This window comes from Bactrocera latifrons, unplaced genomic scaffold (genome assembly GCF_001853355.1).
Source record: "Bactrocera latifrons isolate USDA-ARS-PBARC rearing strain unplaced genomic scaffold, ASM185335v1 scaffold_670, whole genome shotgun sequence".
In the NCBI taxonomy this organism is placed as follows: domain Eukaryota; kingdom Metazoa; phylum Arthropoda; class Insecta; order Diptera; family Tephritidae; genus Bactrocera; species Bactrocera latifrons.
This window is the reverse complement of record NW_017537346.1, coordinates 82,283-93,534: the sequence shown is the minus strand read 5'-3', so window position 1 is coordinate 93,534 and position 11,252 is coordinate 82,283. Positions and strand designations below refer to the sequence as shown.

At 36.8% G+C, this 11,252-nt stretch overlaps 1 pseudogene; it reads right to left on the bottom strand.

Moving 5' to 3' along the window:
- Positions 1–7,442: 7,442 nt before the first annotated feature.
- LOC108975609 lies at positions 7,443–9,304 on the bottom strand (annotated as a pseudogene).
- Between the last annotated feature and the right edge of the window lie 1,948 nt (positions 9,305–11,252).

Genomic DNA, 11,252 nt, shown 5'->3' with positions numbered 1-11,252 from the left:
CGAAATTCTGTTTTGAACGGAACAGAATTTGGTAGGTTTTCTGTTTCTAAGCTATTGCGTTTTATTTTATATTATATGAAGTTTTTTTCTGTTAATAAAAAAATTCTCAGCAATGCAATTTTCTCTTCTAAGGGTACAGTTCAAATAACAAATCCTGTCAGAAAATAATCGGAGTAAAGTAAATTTTTTTAAATAATGAATGAAAAATTAAATATTTTTCTGATTATATCTTACAAAAAGTAAATGGTGATTATAAGCCAGAAGAAGAGGCTTTGGTTCCTTTTTATATCCACTAATATATACTATTGCGTTGATCACACTTTCTGTGCTAATAAATTCGCTTTGGATTAGCTACTTTATTAAAACATTCATATTATTATAATTAATAGTTTAAGTAAGTTTCTGAAAAAAACATGAAATATTATAAAATATATATAAARTGCTTTCATTCTGAAATATAATTTTAAACATTTACATATTAACTGCGATTAATATTTTCAGATTACATTTATTTGATAATCACAGTTGCCACTGCGTATACGTAACATTTTGAAACCAGTATGTTCCCATATGTATTACTGTTATATACATTCAAGTATTTGTATACACGCCCGTTAAAATGAATTCAAAGCTTCTGTGCTGCCTTTTATGCAACTATAACGCCTTTGCATTTTACGCAATAATTAATACTGCTTAAATATTTGACATTAGGGTAAGCAAATTTGAAATAAAAAACCAAAGAAAAATCTTTTATGCAAATGTTTTCAGAAAAGTAAAAAATATTTTAGGATTAAATCCTCTTTCAAACTCGATTCTTTTTCATAGAACACCTAAATATTGTTGCCCAAATACTATAATATTTTTTGATATGAAAATCTACTTCAACGCGTTAGAAATCCAAAAAACCTTAAGATCTTGAAAATATCAAATTCATTTCAGACTGCACTACCCTAATGTGCCTGCATGCTTAATTGGGTTATATCAATCCATTCGTTGGGCGCATCGTCTGTGACAACGATCACTACCGAACTGCCATTTAATCGCGGTTTAATTAAACCGCTATGAACGATTTTACTTTTATCGCATCATGAAATCGCTTTTGGTGTCGCACAGGTCCACGTGCGTCCAATAACAATGTTGTAAATCATGCGTGAAGCCATAAACGGAACTCCATGATTTTTCCATGTGATTGTGTTGGTGTGCTTGGGAAGGTCGTAWGCCCGCGCTCATTGGTTGGTCATTATTTTAATGTGATCGGTAATGATAATAATRTTGTCGATGATAAAATTACCGTATTTAAGTGTTGCATATCACTGTCAATCAGTGAAGTTGAACGGATATGTGCTCCGTTACATGTATGTTTGGCTGTTGTGTGAACAAAATTTATTGCATATGCGTATATATGGTATTTTATATTTGAGAAAATTCTGTGTTTAACGTATAAATATGAAATATTTATAGCTATAGAGACACTTCATAACACATTTATAGTGGTAAGTGTGATTTTATATTATAATTTATAAAGGCATGTTATTTATTAAAATATATTCTAATTAGTTATATGTATATACACTTTTGCTATTATAGATTTTATCGGCGAATATTTAAGGGGTTACAAGGGGGTCCAATTACAAGCTACAAAAAGAGCACGTTCTTTTGAGAATTATGTTTTCTTAAGGTAATTCCTTTTTAATAAATAAAGAAGACACATTAACTTCAGCTGCCAATTTTATGCAAACGGTTATTAATTTTGAAGCATTTTCGMTTCCTTTGATTCCATACCCGATTTYCAAGAGAATCTCATAAACAAGGGGTTGATGGCGTTGAAAAAGCCTCTGCTTATAATATTAAGCTCAAACCCTTAAAATATTACCACTATAGATAAGAATAATATTGACTGCAAAACTAGTCAAAGGGTTTATGTTTGACAAATATGAATCGATTGGTCTAGACGATTCGAAGAAAATTTCTCCCTGGCATTAACAACAGCGTTTCGATAATATTATGAGCATATGTGTACATTGCTTTATAAAAATGAAATACTAATTTAGAATGAGATAGTAAAAATATTATTCAAAGTATTGACCACTGCTGTCTACGATTTTGATCAGATKTCTGGCAATTTGTGGATACCATGCCGATAGAAATGTTTGTCTTTTGAAGCCAATTTTTAACTTCTTCGTAGGGTTTGGAGTGCTGCTCAGCCAAATGCTTGTAAATTAAAAAAAAAAAGGTGAAAACTGGTGAATACCGCCGGTGGAGTAGCAGCTCCTATCTAAGTACTTTGATCGCATTCTTAATCGATTTTGCTTTGTGCGCATGTACATTGCCTTTTGGCGCACTATGGCCGTTTTTCGATCGTAGTGATCATTCAAATTGATTATTTGTTGCCTATAGCGCTTAGTATTACCAGTTGCACCCGGTTTTAAAAGTTGATGATATACCACACCCTTCTGATTGCACCAAACACAGACCATCACCTTCTTACCGAATCGATTTATTTGGCAGTCGATGCTGATGGTTGTCCGGTATTAATTCATGATTGTCTTCATTTAGGATCCTTAAAATAGAGCCATTTTTCATCGCCAGTGATAATTCGATGCAAAACAAGTGTTTTTGGTTTTCCAATTGTCTTTCAATTATTCAAGTGGCACCCATTTGGATATTTTGCAAAGCTTTCGAACGATTTGCAGTTGTTGTTTCTTGTGCATCATTTAACATTGTTGTCATTTACTTTTGACTCAAAGTATCATCTTCATCGCATTTTGTTTGGAGTTCGGCGTCTTCGAACTTTTTGGAAATCTTCCACAACCGTCATTTCTCACATCAAAATCATTATCTCTGAACCGTTGAAACCATTTTTTGCATGCTGCTTCTGATATTGTATGACCATGCTATGAAAAAATATGATGTTGTTTGTTCATTGACTATACGGTTATTGAATATATTTGACAGATGTCATACCAACAGCAGAAAAAGAATTAGAGGTTGTTCACAATAAATGCCTCCTACCGACACATTTGTATCTTAACGCTCACTTCATAGGGTAATTCGATGTCGAATCATGAGTAACAAGTASATTCTATTACCACGTCTACAATTTAGGTCTTTCGGAGGATAAACGTCGCAATCGACTTTGCTTTCACAGTACACTATGAAAATTTACACCGACTGTTCTGAAATGGATAAATGCCCTTCATTGATACGCTCCACAGTGAACCACTATTTCAAAATGCCTTGAGTTTTCAGAGGGACTTATTGGCAATGACTTCCGTTATCGAGAATGGCAACAGCAATGGAATGTGATGTGGCCAAACCAAAAATACACGAAGYTAACTGCTGACATTTCGGGACAAATGTGGCGTCATTGACTGCAAGTGCAAATCTCTATACACAAATGTAGCAAATGCAGCGCTGTGATTGAATTCGCGCACATAACCAGTAGCCGAAAATAACAGTAACGCCAACCAGCGCTGTCGATTGCCTAGAGGAAATAATGATGCCGCATTGCAATGTCAACTGGCGTATAAATACCACGCTCAATTCCGGTAGTTTAAGTACACAGCGCTTGGCRAGACGCGGCGGTGTTGTAAAATCCSTTAGACCACGGCAATAAACAGTGTGCACGGGATGTCAAGTTTCCCCATAAAATCAACAGAAGGCACTGTATTTGATTACTGCACTGGTCAAAAGTTATTTCAGCTAGTTGCCTGCCATTTTTGCCCACTGTGCCTAATGGTCGTTAGATATTTCAAATTWACAGTCCGCGAATGTCACCGAAGCCTACACACTGAGGGTGCCAAATGAGCAAATGTCATGGCAGTGCGATTTTCCTGCGAAAACGAATGAATGCCAGAATGAAAATCAAAAAGCGTGAGCGAATGGGAAGCAGGGAGCGTATGAGTGGCAGCTGTTTTGTTGACACTAATGATGGACATAAATATGCCTTGGTCAGGTAAATTGCACTTAACTGTTGTTTATCCTGGTGTGTATATAATTACAGTTTGCTTTTCTTCTCMTCTTTTATTTGGCCAATAAATTTAATGTTATACAAATTTTTGTTCGAAAAGCATTAAAATTACCAAACAAATTGTAAACAAATTAACCAGAATATGAAACAAACAAACAAACAAAATGTGAAATCGAAGCGCTTATGCTGTTGGCTTGACATTTGGCGTATTTAAAACGCAAATATTTGTGTGATTTAATGAGTGTGGCTTGAATATCTAACGCTGCTATTTATGAGGTCATCAAAAGCAAGAAAGAAATTGTGTTCCAGAATGGTTCTGGTTAATATAAGGTAGCATTTCAAACATTTCCATTGCAGCATTCCAGCCAAGTTTCATAAACTTTAGTAAACCTTGGTAAGTCTACCAAAAAGATATCACAATTTGGAACTGAATATAGATGTGAGCTCTTATTCCTCTGAGGGCATTGACATCAGGAATACTAAGATTCGTTCAAATAAATCATTTTTTTACGATCTCAGAGAAAAATAAAAATATATGTGACCTGGTMTACGGAAAGGGGGCTTAGGTGTCAAAAAATCAATTTCACTTTTTAGTTGATTCGGATGGAAGATGAGATGCCTTTTCACGTGATAGAAAACTAGTTTTCGCACGTTAGCTCCCTTTTCGTAGATCAGGTCACATATAAATCCCTGAATTTTTACCACGTAYTAAAAGTCCTCCAGTAACCAATAGTTTCTATACCGAATTGTCTGATCTGGGCTTTCTATGATCCCTTCAAAATTCAAAACTGAACCTGCTCGAAGAGTGAGAGACTCAAAATTCGCCATATTATTCGTTACAGCCTTATCTCCAAACGCTCTGAGGCGGAAGTGAAAACCACGGAAGGCGACGTGCTCTCACAGCCGCAATTTTATGCTTGTACCTCAACAGGGTGCTGCTACGACGCAGCTGTTGCTCATGCTCATGCTTTTACACATAAATTTCTCGGTTGTCGTAAAACCGGTCCACCAACACATGCTTGTATGTAGATCTCCCCATAAAAACCGCATGTACTGTCGCACTTTCGACGGTTTCCGTTTGCTGTTGCATGTCCGCTTCGTTGTTTGTCTGCTTCCGCCAATGTTGAGCATTATGTGCGCCGCACTTTGCAGTCGAATGGCTGATTTAATGTTCGTAACATTAACGTGTRTATATATTCATCGCTGTGTGTGTATATGTGTGTGCCAGACATTTAAATAGAAATGCGAAATATGTACCGCATGTATGTACGAGTATGTATGTAGCAGCAGCGCATAAAAAGGTAAATAAACGCTGCAACAAATTATATGGCTCTCTAGATATTTAGTGGCCCAATGATTGTGGCACTTGTCAGGCGGAAAATGACCCCAAACATATCGTTTATTATTATTTATATTCTGCTCTTTATTTTTATGACATTTCAACACTCGTTATGTGCAGTCATTCATTCATCGCCGATATTAAGGCCCCTGAGCACTACTTGTGTACACCYTTTTAATGATGGAGCCCATATATTTTTGATGACTAATTTTTATTGGATTGTGCTTTSTACATTTATTGATTTTTACCTTTATTTTCTGTTTACGATTTAATTTGATTATACTTGTATGCTTGATTCGTTTTCCTTTGGAAACTAGCAAGTAAGRTCTTAAAGGAAGTGATGAAATAAAAGTATTATACGATACTAGAAAATAATAAGTTGTTTGATGAAATATCTTCCTAACGGGTAGTTAAGTTATATTTGGCTGTTTTTTGTCTATTAAAACTATTTTCCTTCATTATGTTTTGAGCAACACTATTTTTCACTTTCAAAGAATTATAGATAAGAATTAGAGATAAGAATAATAGATAATCAACTGTCAAAAAAACAATTAGATTTCTTTTCCTACACGAGGCTTTAACTCAAACCAAAATCGATAATTCCATTGACGAGGCCATTAAGCCAGATATACAACCAGTCAACGGCCCAGGCTTCTATCAATCGTCAAAACATTTTTCCAAAATGGCCTTCTGCTCTCGCGTAGTATTTGTTTTGATGCCTTCAGTTGAGCCGAAGCGTGTTCTCCGAAGTGGATATTTCAGTTTGTAGAATAAGTAAAAGTCACAATGGGCCATATCAGGTTAATACGGGGCTTGCTCAATGATATTTGTTGAGTGTTTGGTCAAAAATTCATTCACAATGATTGCTTTGTGCGATGGTGCGTTAACATGATGAAGAATCGACGAATTGTTGGACCACAAACTCATAACACCAAGATAATACTCTTTGTTGACGGTTTGACCAGTTGGCACGTGTTCATAGTGGACGACACCACGAATATCGAAGAAAACCGTTAAAAACATTATTTTCGAATAGATAGATGGATGCTCAACTTCTATTTAYGCACTAGAGATTATATATGTGAACTGAAGAGTCCTTCTGAGAGATCCACCAAAAAAKGTGGAATGATGATATCTCTATTATTTTTACAACAATTGAATTTCCCATGTACTTGATAGAACCAAATTTCYTGGATGTAAAAAATTAGTGACATTTTGATGAAGACCGTAAATAAAGGCCACGGAGTCCTAAAGCCACACTATAAACAAGTCCTCACACCGTATTGAACAGATTTGACACTCAGTTTTGTCGTTCCCAGACTCAAAAAGTGGTTTGCACGAAAATTTATTACTCAAATGGGGAAACTAATGTGAAATTTTCTACTGTAAAATCTTCGAAGCTTCACAGTTCCCAATCTGTCTCCAAATTTTTTAGATACTACGTTAGGTTAAATTAAGATAAGTCGTAGGGTTGATCCAAAATCGATTGATCTCACTTTGATAGATATCGTCCTTTGTGTTGCCCATAAAATCCTAAGAAAGGATAATAAGATCCTCATAAAGCGACGAAGTTTTTTGAGCCTCTGCCAGTTCGTTAGGTTCGACAAAGGTGTGTTTACAGAGAAGTTTTAATCTCAGTTTTTAACAAGCCAGGCAATATAGAAAGAAGTAATAAGTGGAAAGAAGCTTGAAGCTATTTCTAATAAGGTTATGCACTTTGACAAGTTTTGAGAGCAGAGTTAGCGAGCTCAAAGCTACTTAAGCTGCTCGTTTATCGGAGGATATACACACCTCTCTGAAGGAAGCTGCACTTCAAATCAATACATCTATTGCTACCTTAATGGCAGCCACCACCGCTTGAAAGTGGCTACATTCGTCTGGTAGTCTGAAACTCTAGTTAATGAAGAGCTTCCGACAGATGACGTTCTTTTAGGTAGGCAATATATCCAGGAAGAAACCCATATTTTAATATAAGGGAACCATTTTTTGTTGTAAGGCCACCGCTCTTCCAACTCATACAGTACTAGCWAGACTTAAGAAACTGTATCGCATGAAGTTTCAAATCATAACTCAATCGATGACTCCCAGGTACTGAAAAAGTCGTTAGACATACATCAGGTTTGAAAAAAAAAAAAAAAACCTTTCTTAACAAAGTAGCTTTACAATCGAACAAGATAAGAAACTGATTTTGGTCTCAGTGTTGACAATGTGTTTCAGAGTTATCAAAACTATTGAACAAAGTAAATATTTTCTCTTTGAGAATTGAAACTACTTATCASTATTTTTGCCACTTCTGCTAGACTATTCTTACAAACTAAATTTCAAGTGCAACTATTTATCAGCTTATTGATTACAATCGGCAATCACCRTAATTATCGCATTCGTCATCTGAACTATCGCTACCAACTACTGCACGTGCTTTCAGGGCTATCGAARTATTCTTATAAGAACGGGCTGTGTTCCAGATAGTGCGCAATCAAGCGTTGCGCCTCTCGCCAACCGCTCTCCACCGCACCGTGAACCGTCGAATAGAAGTGTGGATGCGTAGCTTCGCCAGCGAATTGTAACAGCGGCTTGGCGTSTTTTTCATCCAGGATTGGCGTCGCCAAGTCCGGGGTGMTTGTTCCTACTTCATCAGTGTACACGGACCGGAAGGAGTAACTGCCACGAAAATTGGGGTTACTGTACCAACGTGTATGCAGAAATCTCACTGGTGTAGGCACTTCTGATGGGAAGAATTTCTTGAAAAGCCACAGCAAAGCATCRAACACCTCAGCTTCGGGAAGAGTTTCMATGTGTCGCGCATGTTGACCAATTATCCAACCTTGTAGTAGGCGRGGCTGACATGAAACGCGATGAAAGTTAATGATACCCTCGAGCCAGTGGTACTCCGTATTGTGTAGCTCCGCCAAATCTTCCTGACGCCACAGAAGTGAGAAGCCAGGCCAATCTAGCGGGACGAATGGTTCTTTGAATTCGAGGTAAATTTTGTCCACTGTACCCARTTTGAGGCCGTCAATAGCTCGACATTTAGCCAGAGGCAGTGCGGGTGTGAATAATTTATGATGGATCTCCTTAAGAACACCAAGCGAAACGGTGCAGGTAACATGATTCGCTAAGATGACTTCACCATTCCAAAGGCGTATGCGGATATCACTTGTCGATGACTGCCATTCAATGTGTTCAACGCGCGCGTATTGTATATGTTCATTTAAAAGTCCCAGGTCGGACGCGTCTTCCTGATTCGCTTTCATTAAGAAACGCAGAAAGCTGCGGAAACCTTTATCCTTCCAATTTAGATGTAGATCACCCTCACAATCCAGATACTCGTGTTGACCCTTACCGGATACCTCGAACAGATGATCGGCTCCATCCATTTAACTTAGCTTTTTCTTGCAGTTCTCAAAAAAATTCACGCGCTATTACTCTGTCGATATCAGGCAACGTTTGCAATTTGCTCCAAAACGCTTCGTTTTATATACGTGCCTAATGAACCCTCATAATATTTTAAGCCCTCTTGTTGTGCTGGCTCTAAATTGGAGRTAACTGCTCTGAGTTTATCGATCACAGCATGGGCGACCACTTCCTTATTGGACCGTATGCAGGTGAAGCCCCCTTCAATTTCATCCGTGGGCTGCATCATATCCAAATCGCGCGTTAGCTCAAATATTGCATTGTTCTGCTTGCCGTGACACCACTGTGCGCCCAATTCCACGACATTGTCCGCAAAGGGCATGGTGTTTATGCGTCCACCAAAACGATTCTCGGCCTCAAGCAGCAAAACGTTTTCGAAGCCGGTCTCCAAGAGACTTGTAGCTGCAGCTATGCCAGCCGCGCCAGCACCAATAATCACAATACGCTTTGATTTCATGACTTTCGCTTTCGTTCACCCACCGTTATACGATTATTGAACTTAAGAGGTATCGAGCTACACCGTTGTTTTCAATTCATGCGCTTTCAGTTCAGCGCCCACAGAGCAACTAACTTTAGGCGACGCTGTTCACACGTTGAAGTASTCATCTCAACCGTTGTTGTGTTAAACTTTCTGATAATGAATATCGAGGCAGTAATGAAATGTTTTAGTTCGGAACTTACAGTGTGAGAGATTGTGAGAGAATTACAACTAATGATATAGAATTAATGTTCGTCTTGAATGTGCGTAAAAATTGCTGATAAGGAATAATATGTTATATATAGTTAGTTTAATATATCATTAATGCTTTGTTTTAAACGTTTAAAGATTGATATTTACTACGGTCAATTATTTTGGAAGTGTGATTTTAAAGTAAAAAATTTTACTCAGAAACACGAGTATGTTCATGCAACGTGATAAAAGTTGCTTTGCGACTCTGTTCAAACCGTCCAAACGTCTCTGCAGAAATCGTTTAAGTGGAATTCGCTGATTTACTTATTTAAGAGTTTAAGTTCATTTACGCGAGTTCTATGGGTTACAATGATATAAACTACATTACATTACATAACAATAAAAAYAAACTAATACAAAAAGCAATAATAATTTTAAAATAAAAAATTAAATATCTTTGTAATGAAAGGTCCATACTTATGCGGTCCTTTCAAATTCAGTTTTCAGTATTTAAATCAGGGAATTTAAAGCTATATATAAAAACAGAGACATTATATTTTTTTCATTCACATTTTGAGGTTATACTAACTAAACGTAAYAGCCTTTACTAGTTGATTAAAAATCGTTTGAAGATGTGCTGATTTTATTAGTAAACAATGATATGTAAACCTGCCAAAGCAGAGTAAGCGAGTGAATGACTGATCGACTATTAATAACAGCGAGTGCGTACACTTTGATGGATCGCTGCAGAAACTCGAGAATAATGGAAGAAAGCAGACGTTACTGCAACTACTACTATAATCACTTGCTGCATTGGCTGTCATGCATGTCACAATCATTCACTCAATAAACCCACTTTCCGGCTGTCACTCAGCGTAGCGTACATACATACAAATATACAGTTACTATGCGAGCGATGGTCATACGAGGGTGAAATAAGCAGCTACGTCCATAAATACTCGAATTTTTCCTGAATCAACAATTCCAAGTATTTTATTTACCCACTCAATGACAAGAGTCAGCTTGTGAGGAAATGCACACACACACCAGCACACCTAAATGTGAATGTCATAAGTGTGTAGTGAAATGATTTACCGACAAAAATGATTAGATACCAGCAGATAGCCAGACAGAGCTGAGTTGACACAAAGGATGTGGACGCAAAGGTTGTTCAAGTGAATAATCACAGAAGACACAGAAGATGGCAAATGATTGACAAGCGTAACGACGGAATGCTTGTTGATTGTCCATAGTGGCGGGCGAGCAGGTGGACGAAGCAGGAACAAAGCCATAAGGCTGTTAATAATTCATGAGTTTTGACAAGAAATTATCACAGACATTGGGCGAAGCCGTCGGTCAACGAACTGCGATTATATAAGTGGCATACATACATACATAGAGCAAAGCAAATACGAACTAAAGTAGAGAAAAGAATGAAATATGAGAAGGTTATTCAGAAAAAAATATATTAATTATTATCATTGTTCCAAATGCATTTAATTGAAGGGAACATAAAACTACGAAATTCAATTTAGATGAGGAGGCAGGAAGATTACAATTTTTCGGGGAATAACTCATTGTTAGCAAATGACTGTAGAAATATTTATAACAAAAGTACTCAGCTTCACTAATGTTATTACGATGYTTCATTTCAAATTGTTTGTTTGTTTTTTTCTTGAAGATTATTTCTGGGATTGAGATACATACATATACAKATATGTGAGATGTGTTACTTTTTAAATAATAATATAACCTTCTATTGTTAGAAGTAACCAATATGGTAATAATAAAAACGCTTTGGATTTTGAGGTGTCTACTTTATTACGAGCACAAGTATTTCAGTGGCACAAAGTGTTCAA